The following is an 8,150-nucleotide window of genomic DNA, read 5'->3' as shown; positions in this document are numbered from 1 at the left end:
TTTAAAAATGTTCATTCACAACTGTGATAAGGCAAACACAAATTAAGACACCAAGGTATCATTTTTACCCATCGCATTTGTAAAATTAAAATTAAATAACAATAATGGCTGATATTATCCAGTGTTGAGAAGAGTGTGAAATTTGTGCCATGTATATTACTCATGGGAGCATAAGGCAGCATACCAACTTTGGGAGAAAAAATATTCTGTCAACATCTGCCTCAGAAATTTCACTCTCGGGTCTTTAGCCCTTATAAATAATAATAAAGATCTAAAGACCTATGAACAAAATTCAAAATTCAACATTGCTTAATACAGCAGTATTGGTAAGAATAATAAAACAGATGATCTGCATGCTATCAACAGGGTACTTCATTAGAGCATACCCATGTTGTAAAAGTATCATGGATCAGCTGAAAATGAGTTAGAGCTACGTGTACTACATGGAAGAACATCCATGAATCTCTTGTCGCTTCCTCTTTCCCCATCCCACACAGTGGCATAGGGGTAGCAGTGAAAGAAAGGAGAGATTTTTGCTTTTACATGTTCTTATAATTTGGAAAAAGAAAATCTAAGGTCGAAAATTCTGATTAGAGAAGGTGTTCCATATGGAGAAAGTCATGAATGAAAGCAAAGGTGTACTGTTTTTGGCAAGGCGCCTGCAGCCAAACTTTGCTTAATGTTTCATTATTCTCTCATCAACTGGAATGCTTCGGTGTGGGGAACACAATTCCCAATGTAACCCAGCTGACATTATTCCAACTATCTTATCTTTTTTTCTTCTCTTTCCTAGCCATTGGCTTTTACCCTCACATCCCACTATCACCCCCAAACACACATATTTCTGTGTTCAATAATTTCTGGCAAAAGGCTGTGATTACACTTTTAATAATTCCCTTTGACTGCAAGGGATTAGACTGCAAGTATCTGAATCCCTAAATCACTAAACACCAAATTTCCTAACAATGGCCAGTGCAACCAAGGGGTTCCATCAAATTTGTTTAGTCTTGGTTCTATAGTGTCTAGGATGCCTCTGTTTTGTTAGCATTCTAGGCATGTGTGACTGAAAGACCTAAAAATCTACACTTTACAGACAGGTGTGTAATCGAACTGAAGATCCGTTCCACTGAAAGCCTTTTTTCATGTTCCTGTCATCTGTACCCACTTGCAAAATCACTATTTAATGGCAATTACGGTATTTTACAGTGATGTATCACATTGCACATATAATAATATACCAATTATTTAACTTAAGTGATACATTTAACAAAGGTTTTAAGAATATATGACTAGTTAAAGTTAACAGTGTCTCCATTTTGGTGTTGGATGATTGTTTTCTTCATGTTCTTCATCTTTCTAAATTTCAGCAGTAAGTACTATCTTTGTAATCAGAAAAAAAATTTAAAACATTAAAACTTAAATAGTAAAATACTTCTTGCAAACCAAATCCTTTAATGAAAACTCATTTTTCATAAATCTGAGGTTTGATGTACACACAAACAACAACTATTACTCTGAAAAAAAGTTACATGGGTTTTAATTAAGTGGAATTTTTACCTGAAATTTAGTAAATGTAAATTAATAATAACTAAGTTGCAGAAAAATAACAAATTCCAAATATTAAATTTTCATATAAAATAGTCCTAGGATCTGTGGATATGCATAACCACACTATGTCACAGAAAGTTCAAGTATTTATCATAAATATAAGAGTTCACTGTAGCGAATTTAAAGCTATCAATAAGTGAAAAGAAAGTCCTAACTATAAAAGTCAACAATTATGAAGACTGTTGCTTTCACCTTTAATCTAGTGGCTTATAGTTTTATTTTTCTGGTTATAAAGATTTTGTCATATTTTAAATATACTTCCGTATCTTTTTCCCTTTATTACATATTCATTTTCTCGGATTAATGCATCTTTTTGAAAACATAATTTTAACAAAATAATAATTACAATTTCGGATTCTTCATATTATTTCTTGTTATTTACAAGTGTTAAGCACATTTCTATTGACATATGCAAATTTTATTGTTTTATTTAAACTGGAATTTATCTAGTTTAAAACTAATTTACTTTTTCAAAACTTTTATTCTTGTTGAATTGCCTAAGTAAAGATATTCAATTTATAGAGAAGGCATAAACTATGATGAGATAAAGAAAACTCACTAGTATTTAAACTTTAAATTACTATGTCTCTTAACTGCTAAAAATATTGCTGTGTGTGCTTTATAACTGTAAAATTTGAGTCAACAGCAGCTATCGTGAGCTGCCACATTCCTCCTGGCACTATCACCACCTATTTCATCACATACAGAAGCACCTTCCAGCCATTGCTTATATGAATGCATAAAAAATACAAACATACACTCCCTGGAATGCTAATTCTTTTATCTCAGAGAAATAAGTTCTTTTTACTCAATTTGATAGAATAAAAGAGGGAGTCACCTGCATGCATAAATAACCTTTTTATCATTCTATTTTTATCTTTAAGAGCAGTCCGTGGCCATATTTCCACAACTAGTACAGAAGATGAGAAATGTGTTATACACAATAAGCTGGACAGAAACCTATTCTAGACGGGCAATCAGGAAAATTACATAAGGGTCAATGATCTAGCAATAAGCTCAAAGTGAAATGATCCTTCCTCCCTCCAAAGTGATCCTTCCTCCAGCCACATGCACATGGCAGAGCCCCACAAGAGTTATGATGATAGAGAAGGGGCACAGGGTTACTATAGCAGCCTAAATATCTTCATAGGGCGATTTCCCATATGAAGGAAAACTTCTAGAGATCCTAATGCCTGTTCCACGGAATCTTAAATTCTACATCTGAGGTTTTTTCCTGAAGACTTTTATTAAAAAAAAAAAAGCGAGTATGGCAGGGAAAAGTAACTTACGTCTTGAGACTGAATGTAAAAATGAAGAGAGAAGGGAAATACTGATTAATGGAAGATGGTGATGCATCAAGTTGAAGTTAAAGGCCCCAGACCAGGTGACTTCATGCTCCAAAATATCTTGGCTACTTCATTATTGTCTTAAAGTTGGAAATTACTGAAGAATACATATTCAGTATCAGCTAAAGAGAAAATAGTTTCTTCTAACTAATCAACAAGAATATATGCTAGAGAGAACTATTTCCTTTGAAATGGGAAGATTCTTGCATTTGGTGTGAAATATTTCATTCACTTCCAATGTTACTAATGCCCCTTGTTTAATCTCTTTGATCAAGGAGCCAGGTCAAATGGATGAAAACCAAACAGAGGTGGTGAGAGACTTTGTCCTGCTAGCATTCTCACAGAACCCATCTATTGAGTTGGGATTATTTGTACTATTTCTTTCTTCTATGTGTCCAACTTGAGTAGGCGATGTCCTCATCATGGTCATAGTGGCCTCTGATAACTATCTGAATTCATCATCCATGTATTTCCTTCTTGGCAACCTGTCTTTCCTTGACTTATGTTATTCAACAGGAACTACACCTAAGCTTCTGGCTGACTTTCTTGATAATGACAAGCTCATTCGCTCTTACCAATGCACTGTGCAGCTCTTCTTTCTGAATTTTGTCAGGGCCGCTGAGATTCTCCTGCTCACAGTGATGGTCTATAATCACTATGTTGCAGTTTGTCACCACCTGCACTACACCACTATCATGAGTCGAGGATTATGCTTTGTGTTGGTGGCTGCCTCCTGGATGCAAGGGTTTGTGCTCTCTACTTGTCCAGAGGATTCTATCCGTCTGCCTTTTTGTGGACCAAATCAGGTGGACAACTTCTTCTGTGATGTTCCCCCTGTCATCAAACTTGCCTGTGCAGACACATTTGTTATTGAATTAGTAATGGTATCTAACAGTCAGTTGATCTCTACCAGCTCCTTTGTGGTACTGGTTTCTTCCTACTCAACTATCCTGGTCAAGATTCATTCCAAGGAGAGAAGGTGAAATGCACTCTCCACCTGTGGCTCCCACCTCATGCTGGTAACACTCTTCTTTGACCCCTGTATTTTCATCTATACTCATCCCTTCCCCACATTTTTCTATGGACAAGATGGTGTCCATACTCGACACCATTATCACCCCTATGCCGCTTCCCCTCATCTATATACTTCGTAACAAAGAGATCAAGTCAGCCAAGCAGAAACTGTGGGACAGGAGTGGACTTACTTGGACAAAAACAGGAGGCATAAGCATTTGAAGTGATTTTTTGAAGTCAGAGAAATTTGAGGTTAAAATAATCACTCTTCCACTAATGTGTTACGAGATGATAGCCTACTTGTTTGATTTTCTTCCATTAAATCGTAACACTCCTATTTAGGGCACTATAGTTAAACTTAGAAAAAAACTCCTTTCATACTGAATTATTCTGTCTTCTGCCTTTTTCTTTTCTGAAGCATCTCTTTGCTCTTTTTCCATCAATTGGGTTCTTCCATTCTTCCATTCTACCCATCCATCTGATCAAACCTTATTCCATTCCATTCTTTTCATTTAGTTTGATGCCACACACTGGTGCATCCAAACTCTCACCACTTTCTTCTCCACCTTTTCTCTGCTTTTATTGTCTCCTCAAATTTCACTTCTAACCAGATGTCTGCAATGAACTGTAGAAGGAACATATATGTGTTTCTTACTCTCACAAAATATTTACAGGGTTATCAGGTGAATCAGAGTGAATACAACTTGTGTAATTGATTAACCACAAACTAATGGGATATATTAGTTGGCTTCATCACTTCATCATACCACTACCATCTAGTAGTGCGATTCAGAGAGCAACTGCCTAATAGTGTGGGTTCAACTAACTGCCGTTGAAGTACAATTCCAGCGAATTTTCTACAAGTCATTTAAGTTATTGCAGTCCTAGTTTCCTTAGCTGTAGCATGCATAGAATGATGCCTACCTCTCAGTGCCCTGGTGAGGGCTAAAAATGGCAACAGATGGGAATAGTTTAGTTTGGTGCTTAACTAATAATAGGACTTCACTATTATTTATTCATTAGATTTTACAATGACAGAAATATAAAGATTGTGAAAATTTAAACTGGTTGATTTGCCTTAATGAAACAACAGGATGATCTACTATAACCAGTTTCAGGAGGATGCTAGAAAGTGTAGAGAAATTAGCCAAGACATTTCCATCTTTATCCATTTGGAGCACACTTTATATTGTTATCAACATTGTCATAAAAAAGCAAACCGTCATTCACATTTGTTATCTTCAGAATTATAATAAGACTAATTCATAGGCTTATGTACTCCTTACTATGATTTTATAATCAAAGATAGGAAAATTGGGGCACCTGGAAGGCTCAACCATTAAGCATCTGCCTTTGGCTCAGGTCATGATCCCAGGGTCCTGGGATCGAGCCCCACATCTGACTCCCTGCTCAGCGGGAAGCCTGCTTCTCCCTCTCACACTCCCCTTGCTTGTGTTCCCCCTCTCGCTGTCTCTGTCAAATAAATAAATAAAATCTTAAAAAAATAATTAAAAAATATAAAAAAATAAAAAGAGGGGCACCTGGGTGGCACAGAGGTTAAGCGTCTGCCTTCAGCTCAGGGCGTGATCCTGACGTTATGGGATCGAGCCCCACATCAGGTGCTTCCACTATGAGCCTGCTTCTTCCTCTCCCACTCCTCCTGCTTGTGTTCCCTCTCTCGCTGGCTGTCTCTATCTCTGTCAAATAAATAAATAAAATCTTTTAAAAAATAATAAATAAATAAGTAAAAAATATGAAAATTGAATTGACATTCAAGAACTAACTAGACACAAAATATAAATGGACAATAAAGCATTTTTATTTTTGCTGACTTTAATTTTTGATTTTTTAAAACATTTATTCATTTTGGGAGAAAAGAGAGTACAGGAATGAGCACAAGTGGGAGGGGGAGAGGAAGTAGGAAAGAGAATCTCAAGAGGACTCCACACCAGGCACAGAACCCACATTGGAGCTCGATCTCAGAACCTGAAGATTACCATCTGAGCGGAAACCAAGAGTCAGAGGCTTAACTGACTGCACCACCCAGGTACCCCTATTTTTACTGATTTCTCAAGTAAGTGAATTATAGAAGCAATTTCAGCAACTAATTTGTATGATAAGACATACGCCAGGAATGTTATGTAAATTCATTGAACAGTGAAGTTTTGTCTTTATTATTCTTAGATTACCAAAGCTTTTTCAAATGCCTAAAATAAAATAGAGACTCAGTGAAAACATGTTTGATAAATGAAGGAGGTTTTTATATGTTTTTGATCAATGTGGTGAAGATTAAGGAAGAGAAATTTCAGAGCCATTTTCTTTTCCTTTTCTTGGAAAAGTAACTTGTAAATTTTTCATTGAGAACTAGGAAACACTGAGAGTTGTGTGAAAGCGATATTCAATAAAAAAAAATAGACACATTAAAACACCTATCCATATATACTGTCAGAGAAGTTAGATATCTCAAAATTAAACAGTTAAGTAAGTAATCGAATTCACAACAAAAACAACTATAAATCATGTGATTTCATCTATCAATATTGACTATGGAATGAGAAAAAGCTATATTTGAATTCTTAGTACTTTAATAACAGTATTACCAACAGAGGACGTATTTGAGGGTTAAAATTCAGCAAATTTGAGGCAGTCATAATGACACAATCCAGTTTAGTTTTGAATAGAGATTAATTTGGAGAGGCTCTCAAGTGCTGCNACACAATCAGTTTAGTTTTGGATAGAGATTAATATAGAGAGGCTCTCAAGTGCTGTTAGAAATTTCTCACTAATCAATGATATATGGAAAAAGTAATATTTGGGAATTTAAACAATTTAATACTTTGTAATAGAAGGAGAAGATAAAAATTAAGATAAAATCAGAGTTGTGAGAAAATATAAAGAAACAGACATAACTGTAAATCCTATAGGATAAGTGAAAATATGTATCTAAATACAAAGCTTTCTAGAAATTCAAGTAAACAGACATATTAAAAAAGGATTACATCTGTGTAATTAAATACTCAATTGTTCCCCATNATTCAAGTAAACAGACATATTAAAAAAGGATTACATCTGTGTATTTAAATACTCAATTGTTCCCCATACTAGCAATTTTAAATTGCTTCTTTTCTTATCCTTTTCAAAGACTGCTTTCACTTCAAAATAACATTACACTCTATAATAAACTTATCCAATGACTGATACATTTAAATCTCAAACCCATATCGTTTTTTAATAATAATATTTTATTGTATTATGTTAGTCACCATAGACTACATCCCTGGTTTTTGATGTAAAGTTCCATGATTCATTAGTTGCATATAACACCCAGTGCACCATGCAATATGTGCCCTCCTTAATACCCATCACCAGCCTATCTCATTCCCCCAACCTCTCCCCTCTAAAGCCCTCAGTTTGTTTCTCAGAGTCCATAGTCTCTCATGCTTCATTCCCCATTCTGATTACCCCCCTTCTTTATCCCTTTCTTCCCCTACCGATCTTCCTAGTTCTTATGTTTCATAGATGAGAGAAACCATATGATAATTGTCTTTTTCTGCTTATTTCACTTAGCATTATCTCCTCCAGTGCCGTCCATGTTGCAGCAAATTTTGAGAAACCGTTCTTTTTGATAGCTGAGTAACATTTCATTGTATATATGGACCGCATCTTCTTAATCCAGTCATCTGTTGAAGGGTATCTTAGCTCCTTCCACAACTTAGCTATTGTGGATAATGCTGCTATGAACATTGGGGTGCATATGGCCCTTCTCATCATTATGTGTGTATCTTTGGGGTAAATACCCAGTAGTGCAATGGCTGGATCATAGGGTAGCTCAATATTTAACTTTTTAACTGTTTTCCAAAGCAGCTGTACCTACTTGCATTCCCACCAACAATGTAAGAGGGATCCCCTTTTTCCACATCCTCTCCAACAATTGTTGTTTCTTGCCTTGTCAATTTTTGCCATTCTTTTTTTTTTTATAATTAATTTTATTTTATTATATTATGTTAATCACCATACAGTACATCCCCTGNTCCCACCAACAATGTAAGAGGGATCCCCTTTTTCCACATCCTCTCCAACAATTGTTGTTTCTTGCCTTGTCAATTTTTGCCATTCTTTTTTTTTTTATAATTAATTTTATTTTATTATATTATGTTAATCACCATACAGTACATCCCCTGA

The 8,150-nt window shown here is 35.3% G+C and overlaps 1 pseudogene; it reads left to right on the top strand.

Annotated features, from left to right (window-relative positions):
* The first annotated feature begins 3,241 nt into the window (after positions 1–3,241).
* LOC100470063 lies at positions 3,242–4,190 on the top strand (annotated as a pseudogene).
* Positions 4,191–8,150: the final 3,960 nt, after the last annotated feature.

The sequence above is a fragment of the Ailuropoda melanoleuca genome, unplaced genomic scaffold (assembly GCF_002007445.2).
Source record: "Ailuropoda melanoleuca isolate Jingjing unplaced genomic scaffold, ASM200744v2 unplaced-scaffold6751, whole genome shotgun sequence".
Lineage (NCBI taxonomy): Eukaryota > Metazoa > Chordata > Mammalia > Carnivora > Ursidae > Ailuropoda > Ailuropoda melanoleuca.
The sequence above is the reverse complement of the archived record's forward strand: the minus strand, read 5'-3'. Positions and strand labels throughout refer to the sequence as shown.